The sequence below is a fragment of the Chlorocebus sabaeus genome, chromosome 15 (assembly GCF_047675955.1).
Source record: "Chlorocebus sabaeus isolate Y175 chromosome 15, mChlSab1.0.hap1, whole genome shotgun sequence".
Taxonomy (NCBI): domain Eukaryota; kingdom Metazoa; phylum Chordata; class Mammalia; order Primates; family Cercopithecidae; genus Chlorocebus; species Chlorocebus sabaeus.
The window spans coordinates 16,487,426-16,510,607 of record NC_132918.1 but is presented as its reverse complement, the minus strand read 5'-3'; the positions used below and the strand labels follow the sequence as shown (position 1 = coordinate 16,510,607).

Here is a 23,182-nt window from a genome sequence, read left to right as displayed (position 1 = left end):
TCAAAATATTTATTTTGGTCTCTAATAATTAAGGAAATCATATTGATTGCATGGATTGCTGTAAGTTCTCAACTGTCATTTAGACTTTGTGTACTTGGCTGCAGTTCTTTATCCATGGGATGTTTTTTAAGTTACAGTCATCATGATCTTAACTTCTTTTTCCTCAGTTCCTTTTGAAGCTCAATTATTAATTTTATTCCCCTTCCACCATCAAGGAATTCTAACCTTCAGTTTTATGTTCTCTTTATAGTCACACATTTCTAGGTATGTTTGGAGTTCTTTTCTGATATCTTTTTAATTTCTGGATCACATCAGTTTTATTCTGACAGATGCAGTCTCTAAAATAAGCTGTGTGATGCACTCAAACCTAAAATAAACCATTATTTCAGGGTTAGGTGCGTCATACCTGCAAATAACCTCATTTATCTAGAGAAATGTATTTAATGCTTATTGTATAAATACCAGTGTTTCAGCGTGATCTATAATACCATCTGTCACTTCTTTTTGTCCAATACATAATTCAATCCATTATTCCAGTTTTTGAGAGGGGGAGCTCTTGCATATATCTATACATACTGTGACAAGAACCCAGGCATATTATGAAAACATATTAAATATTAGCCAAGATAAAATTTTAATGCAAGTTGAATGAAGTGCTATCTTTGTTGCTAAGATATGCATTAAAGTAAGCTTATATCATTGGCATCTTTCACGAACTTCATTTAAAGTATATTTTAAACACAATGTTCTGGAAAGTAGGAAAGTAACTGCTATTTCTATTAGAGGACTTGTCTCTGGTTATGCTCTACTGCAGAAAGAGAGGAAAATAAAAACATAAAGTGGTAGCATGTTGCTGAAAAAGCAGCATTTTTTTTTTTTTTTTTCCTCACAGCTTGCCTGAAAAACTTTCTGCCTGGATTAGAATAGAGCCTTAGATTCATATTTGTAGGGATGCAGATCCAGAATATATGTCAGAAAAAATTTAGATTACCGAATATTTGTTGAGTGAATATGAGGTGCTTGACATGATGACAGGTTGAGGACTCTGAAAAAGATCAGACTCCAGGTGCTCATCTTTTAATGAGGAGAGAGACACAGCAAGGACTGTTACGGAGGACTAGGGTCAGTGCCGTAGCGGAAGAGATCCTGGGGGCCGCTGAGAGACGTGCCTAATGCAGCTGCTAGAAAGGAGGTTCCGGGGAAAGCTTTCCAAGGAGGTTTTACCAGCATTCCATTTTGAAGAATGAGTAGGAGTTAATTGTTTACGTTGTTTTTGAATTGCTTATCTCCTAAGTAGTTTTAAGAAGAATGATATTTTGAAATTATCTTGTCACACACAATTCTGTAGGTTTAATCAAAGAAGACAGTTCATATTTCTCCTCTTTCCATCGAATATACATGCATTCACACTCACAGGTTTGTTTTTTTAAATGTGTGGCTTTACCATCAGATTTATTGGTAAAACTATATTGATGTGTATGTATGTGTGAGAATAGATGGAAGGGATTATATATTAGATCATCACTTCAAGGTAAATAAAATTTACCTTCTAGGTCGTTCGCGGTGGCTCACGCCTGTAATCCCAACACTTTGGGAGGCAGAGGCGGGCGGATTCAGAGGTCGAGGCAGGAGGATCATGAGGTCAAGAGATCAAGACCACCCTGGCCAACATGGTGAAAATCCGTCTCTACTAAAAATACAAAAATTAGCTGGGCGTGGTGGCAGGCACCTGTAGTCCCAGCTACTCGGGAGACTGAAGCAGGAGAATTGCTTGACCCTGGGAGGCGGAGGTTGCAGTGAGCCTAGATCAAACCTCTGCACTGCAGCCTGGCGACAGAGCAATACTCCATCTCAAAAATGAAAAACAAAAAATGAAAAAATACAATTTACTTTCTAAAGCGTAATCATATGTTTTTTCTTTCATATATATATATATGTCTTATATATCTTTTATATATATATATATATATATTTACTTATTTATTTTGAGACCAGATCTTGCTCTGTGGACCAGGCTGGAGTTTAGTGGTGCAATCATGGCTCACTGTAAACTTGAACTCCTGGGCACAAAAATCCTCCTTCCTCAGCTTTCCAAATAGGTGGGATTACATGTGTGTGCCACCATGCTGGACTAGTTTTTCTTTTTTGGAAGAGATGAGGTCTCACTGTGTTTCCCAGACTATTATTGCACTTCTGGCTTCAAGCAGTACTCCTTCCTTGCTTCCCAAAGTGCAGGAATTACAGGTGTGAGTCACCATGCCCTGGCCCTAGAGCATAATTACATATTTCTCATCACACATTGTCTCTAAACACAAAGAACACATGCTCTTAAACATGATCAAGAAACAGACAATTCTACTGGCTGTATCTGTATTTATTTTGAACACATTATCTCATTATATGGCAGATTCTTCATTGTATCAAACATCCCTAAAGTGGAATGAAGAAAATGAATGCTTGCGTGCTCCACAGGGTATTTTCTAGGGGAGAAATAACTTTATATTCTAGCTTGGAAACATTTCTGTTCTACAGTTTTGGAGAGAAGGTAATTGATATCTTTGCACACATATCTTTTTGTCTGATAATGGGAAACATATTTTATAAATATTCATGTTGCTATAAACCAGATTGGTTTTAGATGGAATAGGCAAGACCTAACTTTGGATATTAATTTAATTTCATCACATATAGAAGAAAGTACCTTAAGAGATTGTTTTAATAAAGATGGTACATAATCCTAGAGGAAAAGACCCCTTTAGTGAGCTGTATGATTGTCTTCTTTGAGAAGGGCCTCTGACTGGTTAGTAGATATAGGCAAAGATCTATGACTAGTGACTACACTTTCTCCCATTTATTCCAGAAAGACTTTCTATTGATTCTTCTAAGATCTATCTTTCTAAGCTCTAAGTAAGCCAACGTGATCACCTTAGGCTATAATGTTCAATACTTTTCTTCATGGTGTTTTATTTATTGCTTATTTATATTATGATACACTTCACACTTACACAAATACTTTTTTAAAGACTTCTTTTCTGCATCACTATGCAGTCTAACAAAGAAAGCATTAAAAATACAGATGAAGCTCTTTCATGCATGGTACAATAATTTCATTGCATTAGGTCGTGCCTCAAAGTAACTACTATTTTTAATTTGTTGTTTAACCTCCTATATATTTTCATACTTTTCCCACTTAAATGTGTATTGCTAAATAACATATAATATCATTTTGCATATTTTAGTAATATACTATATATACATATGTCTGTATGTGTGTATATATATCCTGGCAACTTACTTTTTTTTTTTTACCTAACATTGTGTTTTTGATTATTTTTCCCATATTGATAAATGCAGTTCTACTTTATTTTCATTGCTGTATAATATTCCATTGCATGACTTTACCACAGTTTGTCCATTCTCACATCAATAGACTTAGTTTTCTAGTTTTTCTATTGCAAACAAAGCTACTCTGAATATTTTTGTATTTGTCCCCTTATATTTTGTATTTGTCCCCTAGAAAACGTAAGACTTTTCTAGGTCATATATAACATAACAGTGAAATTGTTAGTTTTGGAACTATGGGGTTTTAAAATTTTATAAAATGTTGGCTGATCAACCTCTAAAATCTCATGTAACAATTTACACTTCCACCAGCAGTCTCCACACTATCATCAACTCTTGGTAAGACTTTTTTACTTTTTGTCAGTCTTGAGGGTCTGAAATGCTGTATCAGTTATGAGTGGCTTTACCTGGTAGAATCCAAGAGAGAAGAAGTTGTGCAAGTTTTGTGCCAAGTTCTGTCTTAAGAAGACCTGGCACATTTGACTTTTGTACTGGAGAGTCCTGAGCCACCATGGAAGAAACCACTGCTAGACAGACCATGTAAAGAAGTCACATAGTGGGCTGACACCCAGAATCACTTAAAGAGGTACAGCAGGACAGCTATGTCAGCACCCTAACTGATCCAGCCCTCGTTAACCCAGCAGAAGATTGCAGCCACATGAATGACGACTGACAATACCAGCAAAAGGTTCAGCTGAGCCCAGCTCACATTGCATATTCCTGAGCAAATAAAATGATTGCTGTTTTTAAGCTAGCTCCTAAATTTTGGAGTATTTTTTAAACATAGGAATCAACACCTGAAACATCAATTAAAAACATATCTTGATGGACAGATTTTTCTTTAATTTTAATGTTGTCATATGGATCAATTTATTTTTCCCTATAGCTTGTAGTTTTTGTCTTGTGTACAAAAACTTCCCAACTCAAAGATCATTAGGATATTCTAATAAGTGTTTTAAATTTTTACCTTTCACATTTTGGTCTTTGATGCAACAGGAATGTGTAATGCATATGGTATGAAGTGGAGCCCATTTTTTTTTCCTAGTTGACTAATCAATTTCCCTAGGACTATTAATGATGTAATTCATTCATTCTTCATTGTCTTGCAATGGCACTTTGTGGCGTTTTTAAGTATACTGGGGTTTTCTTTGAGCTTCTTTAGTTCCACTAGTTTATTGGCCTATTCTTGTGCCAAGACCAAATACAATGTTAATTTTAGCTTTAAAATAATCTGTTTTTAAATATCTGTTTAAATATTAGTTTTAAAATATCTGTTAGGAAACTTCTCTCTAACACTACTTTTTACTTATTCTGACTTCTGTTTGTTTTTAGTATCCTGGACCTTAATACTTTTATGTACATTTTGAAATAAGCTTAAGTTACAAAAAATAAAACTGTTAGGTTTGACTGAAATTGCACTTAATTTATAGTTTAATTGAGGAGAAATTGCATCTTCACTATAGTCTGCCTTTCTATTAATAAACATAGTATATACATCTATTTATGTGGGTCTTTTAAAATAACTTCAAAATTTTGATTTTTTTTTTTTTTTACCAAGTTCTTGCATATGTTTTGTTAATGTTATTGGTAGGTACCCTACATTTTTGTGGCAACTGTAATTACTTTCTCTGAAGTCAGCTTTAATAATATAAATTAATATAATATAGCCAGAACCTGTCACGTGTGTAATTTGATGAGTTTTGAAAAAGTATCACTCACATAATCACCACCACAGTCAAGATAAAGAATTATTATTATTATTATTATTATTATTATTATTATTATTTGAGGTGGAGTCTCGCTCTGTCGCCCAGGCTGGAGTGCAGTGGCCTGATCTCAGCTCACTGCAAGCTCTGCCTCCCAGGTTCACGCCATTCTCCTGCCTCAGCCTCCCGAGTAGCTGGGACCACAGGCACCTGCCACCACGCCCGGCTACTTTTTTGTATTTTCAGTAGAGATGGGGTTTCACCGTAGCCAGAATGGTCTTGATCTCCTGACCTTGTGATCCACCTGCCTCAGCCTCCCAAAGTGCTGGGATTACAGGCATGAGCCACCGCACCTGGCCAATAATTTTTATTATTAAAAACAATCCCTTGTTCTCTTTCTCAGTCCACCCAATCATCTCTTCTGCCCATGGGTAATCAATGATATGTCTTCTGTAAGAATAGATCAAATTTTTTTCCAATGTTTTATACAAACAGAATCACATGGTATACATTGTTTATGTCTCACTTCTGTCACACAGCATAATGTTTTGTGAGATTTAATCATGATTTTGTATATATCAATAATTTGATTCTAGTTCTTTCCAAATTATTTGTCTATTCAACTGCTCATGAAAACTTAGGTTATTTCCAGGTTTAGGCTATTATCTTTTAAAATGCTGTAAACACTTATGCACAAGTCTTTAGATTAACTACATTTTCATCTTTTTGGGGTACATATATAGTAGTGGAATAGTAATGTGACATGTGAAATGTATGTTTAGCGTTTTAAGAAACTCCAGAACTGTTTTTCAAAGTGGCTGTACAATTTTTCATTTCCACCAGCAAAAGATGAGGGTTTTTGCTCTATAACTTCAACAATGTGTAAAGTTGTTAGTGTTTTGAATTTTAGTCGTTTTTATATGTATTTGTTGATATCAAAATGTGGTTTTAATGTCCATTTTTGTATTTCTAGTGATGTAAAGCATCTTTCCACGTGCTTATTGCCTCTGTGTGTATGTTGTCCTATGAAATTCTTAAAAAACTTGTTTTTGCTTAAAAAATTGGGTTGTGTGTCTCTTATAGTTCAGATCTACAAGCCCTTGATATATTCTGGATAAAAGTCTCTTGTTAGACATGTAAATCACAAATATTTTTTTCAAGTCAGTAGTCTATCTTTAGGTATTCTTAAGCACCTTTTAAAACATAGATTTTTAAAATTTTAATAAACTCCAATAAACTTTTTAAACTTACATTTTCTGATTTTTGTGTCCTAGCTAAGATATATTTGCCTATCCCAAAGTCGTAAATATTTTACTGTTTTCATTTAGAAAAAAATGCTATTTGTATTTTTTATAATTTTCTAGAAGTCTTGTGGTGTTAAATTTGATATTTAAGTCTATTAATCATTCAAGTTAATTTTTGTGCATGGTATGAGATAAGGGTTAGTGTTCATTATTTTCCATATAGATATCCAATTTGTTTTAATCCAGTTGTTGAAATGACTGTCAAATTATTTTGACACCTTTGTCAAAAATTGATTGAGCATGTATATTTGGATTTATTTCTGAACTTTCTATTCTTTTCTATAATTCTATCTCAATCAAAACGCCAGTTTTACATTATCTTGATTATTGTACCATTATAGTTAATTTTAAATACAAGTAATATACAATTCTCCAGCTTTGTTTTTCTTTTTCAAAATTGTTTGGGCTTTTTGATGTCATTGGTATTTTTCAAAAATTAGGATCAGGTTGTCAATTAAAAAAACTTGGTGGGATTTTGATTGGTAATGCTTTGAATCTGTAGATCAGCTGGAAGAGAATTGAAATACTGACATTTTTGGGACTTCTAATTCATGAAATACATTACATTTTCCAATTTATTTAGTTTTCCTTTCCCTCATAAATTTCTTGCAAATGTCTTGCTAAATATAACCCTAAATGTTTTCTGGTTGGCATGGTATTATAAATAATATGTTTTAAAAGTCAAGTTCCAATTGTTTGTGCTAGAATGTAGAACAACTGATATTTGTCTATTTGTTAAAGCCACTTATAATTTTCCATAGTTTTTAAAAGTTCCATTAGAATTTACTACATACATTAATACTATAAGTAAAAACAAATTTATTTTTTCCCTTCAGGATGTGTACCTTTTCATTAACTTTTGAACAAAGCAAGGAGAACTGAGATCCTTTTCTTGTTCTGCAGATTGAAGGAAGCATATGTATTTTTCAACCTGAACTATATGTTAGTTGCAGTATTTAACAGATGTTCATTATCAGGTTGATGAAATTACTTTTAATCATAGTTTGATGAGATTTTATGGAACTTACTGTTTTACTTGTGAGTCATAATTTCTTGCTTCTTGGCTTTCTTGTTTTTTTTTTATTGGTTGCTAGTAATTGCGATTTTATGCTGTGGAGTACTTGGATTTTGTAATCTTTCTTTAAAGATTGTTAGACATTTTCTGAAAGACAGTTTAATTATTGTAGATTAATGTGATCTTTTCAAGGCTTATCTTTAAACATCAATAGGGTAGATATTGACTAGTTTTTAGGGCTAATTTAGTTCCTGTACTAATGTGTGGCTCTCTGAGTCTCTAGGACTGCCTTGGTGATCATCAACAACCATCCGCTTCAGTTGGTCAGAAGTTCAAATGGCTCCCTTCCCGGTGTGACTGCTTGGAATTATGCAGTTATACATATAATCCTGGTCACTCTTAGCCTCATGCAGTTTTACTGTATACATGTACAGTTTAGTATTTAGCAACAGATTCAAGGGATTCATATGCAGATTTTTGGAGCTCTTTTTGGAATTTTTTCTCCATCTCTGGAACTTTGCCTTGCAACTTCTATCTACCTTAGACTCCCTAAACTCAAATATTTTTCTCTTTGATCAGTGAGACCGTCATGCTCTGTTTGTGATCCTTCTCATTCCACCATAGTCCAGACTGCGCCTTCTGGAGGAAAGCTATGGTGTTTGTAAGGCTCATTTCCTTCATTTTCTCTTATGGGGATCACAGCTTAATACTGTATAATTTGCAATATCTGAAAACAGGTGTTTGATCTATTTTTTCAATTTTCTAGTTGTTTACAGTAAGAAGTTATTTTAGACATTGTTACTTCATCATAGTTGGAAGCAGAGGTCTTACTGTTACTTTTTAAAACTCATGTTTTACAGCTGTGGGAATATAAAAATACAATTGAGTTTTTAATATTTATCTTCTATCCAATAGTGTTACTGAATTCCTTTTATCGATTATAATAATTTGCCTGTACATCTATTCAATATTTTATGAATACTGCAATTTTTCTGTGAAAATTACAGTTCAAATTTTTCCTTTCAAAATCTCATAGACTTTAGTTCTTGTTCTTGTCATCCTAGACTGACAAGACAAGTCAGATAATGACAAATAAAAGCATTAATGATAGACATCCATGTCTTAATTTTTAAAGGCAATGTTGCTAGAAATTCAACATTAATTAAGGAAATCATTATATGTCTTTGTCAGATAATCTTTGTTTTTTATTAATGTGTTTAGTTGCAGGTAATGGAAAGTGTGACAAGAGTCTAGTGTCTCAAACACATAGAAGCTTACTTTTCTCATGTGAAATAAGTCTATATATAGGCCTTTCTTAATGTTCCCCAAATGGCTGCTGGAGATCCCGCTACCCAGAGCAGTACTCTACAAGAAAAGTTGGGAAAGTAAGCCATAAGCTTTTCAACTACATAATGAAAAAAAGTATTGGGAAAGGGATTGGAAATGAGTGTTAGATTTACCAAACCATAAAGCCTCCATAATTCATTATGTTTGAGTTAAGAAAAATCTCTCCTATTTCTAGTTTGCTAAGGAATCTTTTATGACTCTTAAATTGGAGTTGATTGTATAGATGTGGTTATTTCTGCATGTACCGAAATTATGCTCTTTCTTCTTTACACTATTAATGTAATGTTTTACAGTATTAGAGCTTTTTATATTGCATCATCCCTACACTCCTACAATATATCAAATCTGGTCATGATTTACTTATTAAATACATTGCAGATTTCAATTTGTGGATATGCATCTTTAGACTTTGTCGATTTGTAGTAGGCTGTGTTCATGCCTACTGTGGGTGCAAAAATTCTTTAAGAAACACAATGCAGTAATGGCACAAAATTGCGTCATTGTACTATAGAAAAGAATTGCATTATACAATTATAGATAGACCTTTAAAGGCTAATGTGACTCCTCTTTTTTCCTAATGCAGAAATAGAAGTATGCCTGTGGCTTGGGCTCCTCTGATGTGGTGAGTTTCTTACTCTGCCCTCTCTGCGTTGAAAACCAAGCTTAACAAGCACCTCTCTGAGGAACTAAGCAGGAAGTACAAAGCTGTATCCACTGTCTCAGTTTTTATATTTTTTGTGTTTTAGTTGTTTACTGCTTTAACATAAATTTGAAATGAAGGTCACCATGAATTCGATTTCAGTCATCATTCTTGGCAGCATTTGAATTTAGATCAAACTTTTCTAGTCTGGCCTTACTCTGTATCAAAGTGAAATTAACATAATTGTTTCTTATACTGTCATTCTCTGACTTTGACTTAAACTTATATTAATCTTATACAATTACTTGAGATTTTTTCTTTCTTTTACTTTTTTTTTTTGAAATTTGGAATAAGTTGCCAGTAAAACTATGTGGGTTTGTCTTTTTGTTACTTTTCTTTCTGTTTTTGTGGGTTGGAAAGTAGATTTTTTATTTACTGAATAATCTCTTTAATGATCATAGTTGGTTTTAGGAATTTTCTCTTTCTTCTTAAGTTACTTTTGGTAAGTTATATTTTTCTAAAAAATCATTTATTTCTTTAAGTTTTCAAATGTTGTGGCCTAAATGTATTTTATAGTGTTATTTTATTTGTATGTCTTCGCTATAATTCTACCTTTATAGTTCTTAAATTTATTATGGGTTTTTATTACATTTTTCTTGATCAATCCTAAAATAACTTTGCTCCTTTTAGTTGTTTTTTCAAAAACCAGTGTTTTAGGTTTATTGATTCTTTTCTTGTTTTTTTCATTTCTTTGAATTTGCCTTTTTTCTTCATTATTGTCTTCTTTCAATGTTCTTTGGATTTATTTATCTTTTTCTAGCTTCCCAAGATGAATACTGTGACGGTCTTCGATTTATTGCCTCTAAGCTCCAAATTCACACTTTAAAAAAAGAGAAAAGGAGTTGGCCTTATAAGTATTTCTTTTTTGCCTACTGAGACATCTTTAGGGACATTGAAGGAGAAAGATTTTTCTTCCTGCTTCTGGAGAGGGTTGCTCGTCGACTCCTATAGAATATGCCTTTTTATCCACTACGTGGCCTGCACAGAATCTTCAGTGCTAGGTGCTAATAGGGATCAGCTTTATACAGTGTTTGGCTACTGTGTGCTTTTTGCAGCCATTGACTTAAGCAGCAGCGACACAGTCCAAAGTCTTACATAGCATGGGCTAGAGCTTTGGTCAAGATCCCTACTCCCTGCATCCTCCCCTCAGTCTCACATGCACCAAGCTTGGGGCCCCAGTGGATTGGCCATTTAATGGGATTGCTTCCCAATCTTCATTCCTAGAAGCTGTCCCAGAATCACTCGGCCCATACTGTACAAAAGAAGAATGCTAGGTTCCTGTAGAGGAAGGCTTCTCCAGCTCCTGGTTTCACTAGCAACCATTGCAGTGACTTCCTCCTTCCCTCCACTCTCTAGTCTCCCTACTCACTCACTCTTCACTTCAGTACTGCCCAAAACCCCACTCTTCCCTAATGCTTCTCAGTGCCTATTCGTCATTCTAGCTTGTTTGTGTCTTGAAGGTTTATTTTTATCCTGATACAAACACAGCACTATTCTTCGTATTCCCGGTGATGCCTCAATTCTATCTGATATCTGTCCACAGCTTTAACTTCTCTGCACTCCAGAGAGTTGTTCCTGCTTGTCTAGCCACTGAGGACCAGCTTTGGTTTAGCAATCCAGCAAACTCTTTCCTTAACTAACTGAACCACAACCATATTTTCCTCTACAAGGTTTGAACGATCTTTTCAAATTTATCTTTCCTTGGACACTCTCTCTCAGGTCTTGGATCAATTTCCATTAGAGTTCTCTGTCTATCATTATGGCAACTCTTCTATCATAATCAATAATTCTTTATATCAAAATGATTGCAAGCTTCCCCTGATTTCTTTCTCCTGATTAGATTCAGCCTATATAAATACCAACTAAGTTTCAGTGTGTTTTCTAATAAAAACATTTAAGGCTATTAATTCCTGTCTAGTAGTAAATTCTTATATATGGTAAGACTTCTGCTAATGTTAGTGTTCTGTAACAAGAATTAGCTCATACAAGATTGGTCAATAAGAGAATAATGATTACATAATGCCTATATTGTTTTGGTTCATACATTTTTTAAGAAAACCAACATGTTAATATTACATCTTACCAAAAGTAATAGCAGTAAAATGGAAAGTGCACTAGAATAGAATGTGGACTAATAATGCTGGATACTGCCAGCTGTGGGTGAACACTGTGCTGTAAATGATATTTATTCATTCCGTGGCCTTCTCTTTGGCTTAATTTGGTCATGTGCCTTCTCATGAAATTGCTATTGTGGTATTTTTTTCCCCTTATTTTTGTGCATTTCACCCTTCCTGTAATTCAGCACGCTCTAAGCTTTCTAACCTAACCTTATGTTCGGGGAGATTTTAGAAAATAAAGTTTTATTTTTACTATAGTATTAATTTATTAAAGAGTAAATATGTATTTTTAATTATGCTATTGTTTTACTGGGATTGTTATTATTTTTAGTAGTGCTCTAGTTACAAAGTTGTGTAGATTTTAGGTGTTGTACTCCAGACCTATCCTTCCAATATACCCTCTTATTTTCAGTGGGGAGTTTTGCAGAATCAAGGTTTCGTAGGAGATATCCATATCATATTACACAGAAGGCCCATATTTTCATTCTCTTTCAAGTTCCAATCTTTCCTAATTTCCTTTTGAATGATGAGTAATGTTAAAACATGTTATTTTAAAACAAAAAAAAGTCATGTGAGCACAGCAAGGTGGCAGCAGCCTAAAAGTCAAGAGGAGGTCTCAGAATAAAACTTATCTTTCTGACACTTTGATCTTGGACTTCTCAGTCTGCAGTTTTTTGAGAAAGAAATTTCTGTTTTTTAAGCCACCTAGTCTGTGGTATTATGTTATAGCAGCCTGAACAGATTAATAGAGCAAGCTTGTTAATTTGTTCAAATCTTTATTGATTTTATATATATTCATAAAATAGCTGAGCTCTCAGTTAACAACAAAAAAAATGTGTATTGAACTTTCACAAATTATTTGTGGATTTGGCTTCTGTAAAATTTGATCAAGTTTTGCATTAATAGTTGTGAGAGATACTATCAAGTACATATATATTTAGAATTGTAATAGATTCTTGAGGAAATGCACCTTTTAAGATTATGAAGTAAATATCTTTATGCAAATGCTTTTGACCTCATAATCCATTTTGTAAGACATCTTTAAAGTCACACCAGCTTACTTTTTCCAGTAATTTTCTTGTATATGATATTCAACATCTTTTTTTTTTTTTAATTTATTTATTATTATTAAACTTCAAGTTGTAGGGCACATGTGCACAACGTGCAGGTTTGCTACATATATATACTTGTGCCATGTTGGTGTGCTGCACCCATCAACTCGTCATTTACATCAGGTATAACTCCCAATGCAATCCCTCCCCCCTCCCCCCTCCCCATGATAGGCCCCGGTGTGTGATGTTCCCCTTCCCGAGTCCAAGTGATCTCATTGTTCAGTTCCCGCCTATGAGTGAGAACATGCGGTGTTTGGTTTTCTGTTCTTGTGATAGTTTGCTGAGAATGATGGTTTCCAGCTGCATCCATGTCCCTACAAAGGACACAAACTCATCCTTTTTTATGGCTGCATAGTATTCCATGGTGTATATGTGCCACATTTTCTTAATCCAATCTGCGATATTCAACATCTTAATCGCACTCTACCTTCCATTGAATTTTACAATTTTGTGTGTACATCTTGTAGGCAATTTTATTTTAAAAATCCTTTATTGCAGTTTCTGTACATACTGTCAACCCTGATACATTGTGAGTCTTCTATTTGTCCTACTCTTTCTATGAGTTGTTTTTCTATTCTATCTTTTGATATTTCAAGTTTTATTTTGTTTTCATTTCATTTTCCTACCTTACAGGTTTTCAAATTTATATACTTTCTTTATAATTTTTAATGACTATCCTTAAAATTTTAACATGTATGCATATGACACTTAACAAACTCTAAAATTAATCAGCATATTTAAGGGCATCTAATAGCACACCAAAAACATAGAACACTTCATTTCTAGTTTCTTCCCGTCTTATATGTTACCGGTGTCAGCTTTTAATTCCATCTAACTTTGTAAGTCTTAGAGTAAGTAATGTTTTTATTACTTTTTCATTCAATTTATTGTTGTATATGTGCACCATTGCCACATTTTTCTCACCTTTATATTTGTAATTTCAGCCCTAATTCAGTTTCTATCATTGTGAAATATTTTCTTTAGATATTCCACCAGATATAAAACTCTAGGTTGATTGTTATTTTCACTCAATACCTTCAGATATCATTCAGGTCTTCTCTTTTTCTTGCATCTTGTGAAGTTTGCCTTTGGCTTACCTGTCTTTTTTTTTTTTTTTTTTTTTTTGTAGGTTATCTGTCTTTCACTTAGCACTACTAGGATTTGCTGTTTTTCTTTGGTATATTCAAGTATATCATACTATGTCCAGGTTTTTATTTATTTTTGCTTATTCCAGTCATGTGTTTTCTGAACAGGTGATTCATAACTTATCATTTCTAGGAAAAAGTTCTAACTCATTATCACTTCTAATTTTGCCTCTTACCCATTCTTTGTATTTACTCTTACTTTAACATCACTTAGATATACGTTGGGTCTTACTCTATTTTCCTGATCTCTCACTTTTGTTTATATTTTCCATCTCTTTATTTTGTATTCTTTATTCCAGTTAAACTTTTCAGATCTACATTCCAGCTTATTTATCTATTTACCTACATCTACTCTTCTGCTTAATCTATTGATTGAATTTTTAAGTTGGATGGTAATTTGATTTCTGAAATTTCTATTGTGTTGTTTTCCTTCAATTCTGCCACATATTATTTAATGGTAAGCTATTACCAATGGTAATAATTTACAATAATAAAGAATTTAAAATAATACATTAAAAATAATTTAAAATATTAAAAATAAAATATTTTAAATTCTTTATACATCTTAAATATATTTATTTATTATAAAACTGATAATTTTATTATATATTTTTAGAGGCCTATGTCGGCTATTTGTTGGCTCTGTAGGTTCTCATTTATAATGGCCTATGTCCTCATGAGTTATGTAATTTTGAAGGTGAGTTTATTTTTGGTGAGACGTTATCTATGAGAATCCTCTGATGTTTTCTCTCTTTTTGGAAATATATTTTTAAAGGCGGAATTAATTTTTACCAACATGGGATTTCTTTATGTTTTGAGGTTATCTGGATCATGTGACTCAAATTCATGTCTGTGTAAAAGGAAATAATCTTTTTCTCCTATCTCTGTTAAGTCAATTAAACCTAAGCCTACTGGTTAGTGAAATCAGCTAATTTAGCTTCCATTCTGGTTGCTACCTTTAGAATCTTCCTTACTCCCTTATCCCCTTACCCCTAGCATTTTGTTTGTTTGTTTTTGTTATTTTTTCCTCCTACTTGAATTGCATTGATTTATTATGTGCTCAGTTATAAATTTAAAGGATGGTTGTTATATTAGATCCAACATATCTAGATTTTTATATTAGAAGTTTTTCAGGTTACTTAGTTCATTATGTTTTTTAAGCCACTCTGCTATTTTATTTTAAAATAGATCTGACACTTAGATCTGACTTGAAATATTGGGTTCACTCTGCTATTTAAGTATTCTAAAAACGATGGGGCGTCCCTTCAGCTCCTCTACCCTCTGTTCAATTATTAAGAGTTACTCTTACTCAGTTATGAAAATCAGTCTTTGTCTAAATTTTCTAGCTGAGAAATTTCTTAAATGAGAACTTTGTTTTCTCTGCGTTAGACTGCTAGCTTCATCTGGCAGAAGGCATGTCTTTTCTTCTTCTTTAAATTCACCTTTGTTATTATGTACCCGGCAAAATACTGGAACATAATAAGCACTGAATAAGTGTTTCTTGAATGGAAGAATAAGTGAATCTCTCTGTTACAGAGCTTTCAGAACTGGAGGATCTTACTTTTAAGATGGACACCAGCAAGAGATTTTTTTTCAGTGAAGCTGAAAGGAGGAGAGTTGACAGTGACATGGTCATAATAAGTCTCTGGATATTATGACTATAATAGATTAATGATTTGGGAAAAGGCAGAGAAGGTTCTGCATATTGTTTTGAATTAGTTTGGGGATTTTATTCATAAAACATACAAGGTGTAAACCATTCATTGGTCATGAACCAAGTGGTGCAATTGAAAGAACATGACTATTAGAATCAAACAGACTTTGCAAAATCACAATGTTAATTTATTACCACAAAATAAATTATTTTATTTTGCTCCAGGAGAACTCTACTGTAGAAAAACCATCTTAAACATCATATAGAATATCTTCTGTCTTCATAGATTTCTCATGAAGATTGTTTTGAATGAATAATTCTTATTTTTATCCTTACTTTGAAAAAAATACTTATTTTTATTCCAGTTCAGGGTATACCACACTTTCTATACTGAGTTAGAAAACTGAATAGGAAGAATCAACAGAGCTATCATTGAACCTCCATAATCAGGTAGGATTCTTTTGTTGGCAAGAGAGAAGAAAAAGTTGATTAAGCCAAAAGGGAATGTATTGTCTAATGTAACTAAACCACACTTAGATCTGGCTTGAAATATTGGGTTCACACAGTGTCACTGGGGCCAAGTTCTCTCCATTTATTGGTACTACTTAGCTCTGTTATTATGCTACTTTTGACTTAATTCTGTGGCATGCTGTTTCATCTTCACCACAAAATGGCTGCAATGCTGCCATTACTTACATTTTTCATAACTTCAGGCCAAATGGTAAAAAATGCAAATCTCTTGCAGTAGCTTTTATAAAATCTTGAGATTATTTCTAGTTGGCTTAACTTAGGTCACATTCTCACTCAATCATAAGAATTAAGCAAACATGATACCCTGATTGGATTAGTACTAAGTCATGTGCTCTAGTCCAAGGATGGAGACAGAATTGACTCTTACAGGAGAACATAAATTGAGTGATAGAGATGAAAATGTAGAAAGATTTTGGTATCTGGAAACAACATTTTTCTATTACTACCTGTGTTACTCTGTTTTTACACTGCTATAAAGATACTACCTGAAACTGGGTAATTTATTTATTTTAACTTTTGAAGAAATTTAATTTCCTTATATCATTCTGCTATACCTGACTATATGGAAAAATAGTACATTTTCTCAAAGGTTATAACTCCTATCTTAGAGAAATTTTTATTTTTGCTTATGTTTTTTTAAAAAATTCCTGGTCTAGTTTCTATGCAGTTGAGTGGTTTTGAGTGAGTTTCTTAATCCTGAGTTCTAGTTTGATTTCACTGTGGTCTGAGAGGCAGTTTGTTATCATTTCTGTTCTTTTACATTTGCTGAGTAATGCTTTACTTCAAACTACGTGGTCAATTTTAGAGTAAGTGTGATGTGGTGCTAAGAAGAACAACCTGCTCCTGAATGACGACTGGGTACATAACGAAATGAAGGCAGAAATAAAGATGTTCTTTGAAACCAATGAGAACAAAGATACAACATACCAGAATCTCTGGGACACATTTAAAGCAGTATGTAGAGGGAAATTTATAGCACTAAATGCCCACAAGAGAAAGCAGGAAAGATCTAAAATTGACACCCAAATATCACAATTAGAAGAACTAGAGAAGCAAGAGCAAACACATTCAAAAGCTAGCAGAAGGCAAGAGATAACTAAGATCAGAACAGAACTGAAGGAGATAGAGACACAAAAAAACCTTCAAAAAATCAATGAATCCAGGAGCTGGTTTTTTGAAAAAAATCAACAAAATTGATACACAATAGCAAGACTAATAAAGAAGCAAACAGAGAATAATCAAACAGTTGCAATAAAATATGATAAAGTGGATATAACCACCGATCCCACAGAAATACAGACTACCATCAGAGAATACTATAAGCACCTCTACACAAATAAACTAGAAAATCTGGAAGAAATGGATAAATTCCTGGACACATACACCCTCCCAAGACTAAACCAGGAAAAAGTTGAATCTCTGAATAGACCAATGACAGGCTCTGAAATTGAGGCAATAATTAATAGCTTACCAATCAAAAAAAGATCAGACGGATTCACAGCTGAATTCTATCAGAGATACAAGGAGGAGCTGGTACCATTCCTTCTGAAACTATTCCAATCAATAGAAAAAGAGGGAGTCCTCTCTAACTCATTTTATGAGGCCAACATCATCCTGATACCAAAGCCTGGCAGAGACACAACCAAAAAAGAGAATTTTAGACCAATATCCCTGAAGAACATTGATGCAAAATCCTCAGTAAAATACTGGCAAACCGAATCCACCAGCACATTAAAAAGCTTATCCAACATGATCAAGTGGACTTCATCCATAGGATACAAGCCTGGTTCAACATATGCAAATCAATAAACATAATCCATCATATAAACACAACCAAAGACAAAAAACCACATGATTATCTCAATAGATGCAGAAAAGGCCTTTGACAAAATTCAACAGCCCTTCATGCCAGAAACTCTCAATAAATTCGGTATTAATGGAACGTATCTTAAAATAATAAGAACTGTTTATGACAAACCCACAGCCAATATTATACTGAATGGCAAAAACTGGAAGCATTTCCTTTGAAAACTGGCACAAGACAGGGATGCCGTCTCTCACCACTCATATTCAACATAGTGTTGGAAGTTCTGGCTAGGGCAATCAGGCAAGAGAAAGAAATAAAGGGTATTCAGTTAGGAAAAGAAGAAGTCAAATTGTCCCTGTTTGCAGATGACATGACTGTATATTTAGAAAACACCATTGTCTCGGTCCAAAATCTGCTTAAGCTGATAAGAAACTTCAGCAAAGTCTCAGAATACAAAATCAATGTGCAAAAATCCCAAGCATTCTTATACATTCTTATAACAGACAAACAGAGAGCCAAATCCTGAGTGAACTCCCATTCACAATTGCTTCAAAGAGAATAAAATACCTAGGAATTCAACTTACAAGGGATATGAAGGACCTCTTCAAGGAGAACTACAAACCACTGCTCAATGAAATAAAGGAGGACACAAACAAATGGAAGAACATACCATGCTCATGGATATGAAGAATCAATATTGTGAAAATGGACATACTACCCAAGGTAATTTATAGATTCAATGCCATCCCCATCAAGCTACCAATGAGTTTCTTCACAGAATTGGAAAAAACTACTTTAAAGTTCATGTGGAACCAAAAAAGAGCCTGCATTGCTAAGACAAGCCTACGCTGAAAGAACAAACCTGGAGGCATCATGCTACCTGACTTCAAACTATACTACAAGGCTACAGTAACCAAAAGAGCATGGTACTGGTACCAAAACAGAGATATAGACCAATGGAACAGAACAGAGCCCTCAGAAATAATACCACACATCTAAAACCATCTGATCTTTGACAAACCTGACAAAAACAAGAAATGGGGAAAGGATTACCTCCTTAATAAATGGTGCTGGGAAAACTGGCTAGCCATATGTAGAAAGCTGAAACTGGATCCCTTCCTTACACCTTATACAAAAATTAATTCAAGGTGGATTAAAGACTTAATTAAATGTTAGACCTAACACCATGAAAACCCCAGAAGAAAACCTACGTAATACCATTCAGGACATATGCTTGGGCAAGGACTTCATGTCTAAAACACCAAAAGCAATGGTAACAAAAGCCAAAATTGACAAATGAGATCTAATTAAACTAAAGAGCTTCTGCACAGCAAAAGAAACTACCATCAGAGTGAACAGGCAACCTACAGAAAGGGAAAAAAAATTTGCAATCTACTCATCCGACAAAGGACTAATATCCAGAATCTACAAAGAACTCAAACAAATTTACAAGAAAAAAACAAACAATCCCATCCAAAAGTGGGCAAAGGATATGAACAGACACTTCGCAAAAGAAGACATTCATACAGCCAACAGACACATGAAAAAATGCTCATCATCACTCGCCATCAGAGAAATGCAAATCAAAACCACGATGAGATACCATTTCACACCAGTTAGAATGGCAATCATTAAAATGTCAGGAAACAACAGGTGCTGGAGAGGATGTGGAGAAATGGGAACACTTTTACACTGTTGGTGGGACTGTAAACTAGTTTAACCATCGTGGAAAACAGTGTGGCGATTCCTCAAGGATCTAGAACTAGAAATACAAAAACAAACACTGCATGTTCTCAATCATAGGTGGGAATTGAACAATGAGAACACTTGGTCACAGGAAGGGGAACATCACACACTGGGGCCTGTTGTGGGGTGGGGGGAAGAAGGAGGGATAGCATTAGGAGATATACCTAATGTAAATGATGAGTTAATGGGTGCAGTGCACCAACATGGCATATGTATACATATGTAACACACCTGCACATTGTGCACATGTACCCTATAACTTAAAGTATAATAAAAAAAATTCTTGGTCTAATAATTCCAAAATCTCTGCTATAGCTCAGTCTGATCCTTTTTCCTTTTGTATTTCAATGGTTTAGGGGGAAGGAGTGGCATTTGGTTACGTGAATAAGTTCTTTACTAGTAATTTCTTAGACTTTGGTGCCCCGATCATCCAAGCGGTGTACACTGTACCTAATGTGTAATCTTTTATCCCTCACCCACCTACCACCCTTTCCCCCAAGTCCCCAAAGTCCATTGTATCATTCTTATGCTCTTGCCTCCTCATAGCTTAGCCCCCAATTTTGAGTGAGAACATATGATGTTTGGTTTGCCATTCTTGAGTTACTTCACTTAGAATAATGGTTTCCAATTCCATCCGGGTTGCTGCAAATGCCATTATGTTGTTCCTTTTTATGGCTGAGTAGTATTCCATGGTGTGTGTGCGTGTGTGTGTGTGTGTGTGTGTGTAACACATTTTCTTTATCCACTCAATTGATGGGCATTTGGGCTGGTTCTATATTTTTGCATTTGTGAATTGTGCTACTATAAACATGTGTGTGCAAGTATATTTTTTGTATAATGACTTATTTTCCTTTGGGTGGCTACCAAGGAGTGGGGTTGTTGGACTAAATGGTAGATCCACTTTTAGTTATTTAAGGAATTTCCACACTGTTTTCCATTGTGGTTGTACTAGTTTACATTCCACCAATAGTGTAAAAGTGTTCCCTTTTCACTGTATCAATGCCAACATCTTTTATTTTTTGATTTTTTTTAATTATAGCCATTCTTGCAGGAGTGAGGTGGTATTGCATTGTGGTTTTGATATATATATTTACCTAATAATTAGTGATGTTGAATATTTTTTCATGTGTTTGTTGGTCATTTGTATATCTTCTTTTGAGAATTGTCTATTCATGTCCTTAGCCTACTTTTTGATGGTACTGTTTTTTTTCTTCTTGGTGATTTGTTTGAGTTATTTGTAGACTCTGATAGGATACTCAGCATTTCAAGCAACAAGACTCAATGAAGACAGCATGAGGCCAACTGAATATGCATCTTCTCTCTCCTCTCCCCTCTCCCCACTTTTTTGTAGTTTACTTGAAAGGCAAACAAAAATCTTTCATTGTGTCAATGTTACATAAAAATCTTTTTCAAAAGGGAAAACCAAATTTCGTGTTTGCATTAGTGCATCTTTAATAATAACACTCATTTTCATAAAATTTTAGAAATCTGTCCAATTTTAATTCATTTGATCATAATGTAAGATTTTCATAAACCTTTTAGAACCCTTTACAATTTTCTGTTAAACAGCAGATGAGTTTTCTAAGAAAACTCTGTTATTCAGACACGTGGGCCCAGATTCTGGTCCCGCATCAGTGTGCTTTTATTTAAATGTTTAACCTACAGAAAAAAGAAACTAAATAATCCCCTTCCAATCTTAGCCAACTTGCTTATACCCACAGACTTTATTTTTTTACAAGATCAAACCGTCAAAACACTTTTCAACTTGCTTAAACTTTCAGTTTTGTCCCATTACTCTTTCAGGTTAAGACAATCTTTAAAACCCTCTGAATTAGGCAAAATTACATTCCCTTTAACAAAAACCATATTCCCATGCCTTCTTACAATCACCTACCAAAACCATATTCTACTTTCCTTCTATACCTTGCAACCTTGCATGTAAAACTGTTTCTCTGCTAGTCTCAATTACATGTTAATATGGTCACTCTTAGCAACTTTTATTTTGGTGAAAAGCCTGATAAGTTGGCAATTTTAATTATGTACTAGGTTTGGAGCCTAGGACATCAGACAGAAGTGCAGATAAGGTCTGACTTTTTCCAGCATAACCAGGGATCATGGCTAACTCCACATATCCCCAAGCCTTATCTAGAATCTAATGCTACAATGTAGGTAAATTAAACAATTTTCAAAAGTCAAAGAAACAGTTTATGACCTTAAAGCACATAGAAATCTGATATCTGGCCTTAATTCAGACCAAATGTCTAAATTTTGAAGATGCTTTTGTTTTACCAATAGGCTTTAAAACTGTCTTTATTCCCAAAAGATTACTAAAGTCATGTGAACAAACAGGCATTGAAGTTTCTATTTTTCTGCTGAAATATGATTTAAGTGCTTATCTTTCCAAGACAATTAATCAGAGCTCTTTTATATATAAACACCACACAGACAATACGTATAAATACACAGACAGACAGAAGATCCAGTAGTTGTAAGATTTTTCATTTGAATGTTTCTTAATTGCATTACTGGCTTCAGGGTGGAGCCCTTGGAGGAACAGGGCCAGGAAAGCTTGCAGTTTCTAGGACCTAATAAGCAGGCACAGCTGGAAGGCAAAAACAGATCCCCCAAATTAAGGGTGTCATTTAATGATGACTCCTGGATCTTGCAAAACAGGAGGAATATTATGGGAGAAGATAGTGTAATGCTTCTACGGTGCATTTCATTGCAAGGTATCCCAAAGCCAATCAGCCCATTTTGTAATCAGCCAATCTCCCATGGGGGTCTCACCTCTCAATGGGTGGTGGGGATGTTTCCATGTCTTCCGGGTGACCAAGAGCATACTTCTCTAATCCAACCAAGCAAAGAGCCAAGTATTCCTCCATAACTGCCATTAGCCATCCCTTAAAGTGTATTTCCTATTTCCTACCTAGTTGTTACACGCCAAGGCTAAAAGTTCCCCCATAATGCAAAATTATTTCTGATATCCCCCAAAAGTTAAAGAAGTCAGCTAACACAATGTGAAATAGAACAAAGCCTTAGATTTTAGAGGGATTTATTTTCTCTCAATTCCTGGAGTTCCATGAGGAAAACAGAGGTTTTTTTTTTCCTGAAATGGGGTTTATGACACCTTCTCTGCTTTTCCCCAGGAGTCCCAGGCTGTTAGAGTTTATCTTAAGTTCTCTCATGTTGACATGAAGAGTGGCAAGAAGACTAAATGGAGAAAAACAATTCAGTCAACTGAAAAAAAAAATCTTTTCTTTCCTTCAGAAAAATAAGATCCAAGAAGAGAAAAAACATAAAGGTCTTTTAAATATATATACAGCTTGGATATCTTATTTTAATTAAGCTGATTTTAACCACAGTGCTTTTTTTTCTTAAAAATTTCTTATTGCCAGACACTAGCCAGAACAGCCAATATTTCTGGCTTTTGAATTCTGCCACAGAAAACCCTCCACATAAAATTAATAAGTTTTAACTAAGGTTATAACTTAACCATGGATGCTAAGGTGTCTCAAAGAGTTGTTAAGTAGTTTCTTTCTTCTTTATCTTTTCTTTCTTTCTTTTCTTCTTCTTCCTCTTCTTCTTCTTCTTTTTTTTTTTTTAACAAGAATTAGAATCTTTTCAAAGGTTAGAAAGAGGAAGGAGAAAGGAAAATA

At 34.2% G+C, this 23,182-nt stretch overlaps 1 pseudogene; it reads left to right on the top strand.

Moving 5' to 3' along the window:
* Positions 1–8,696: 8,696 nt before the first annotated feature.
* The window catches only part of LOC140713569 (transcription factor NF-E4-like), a 42,539-nt pseudogene continuing 28,053 nt past the window's right edge, over positions 8,697–23,182 (top strand).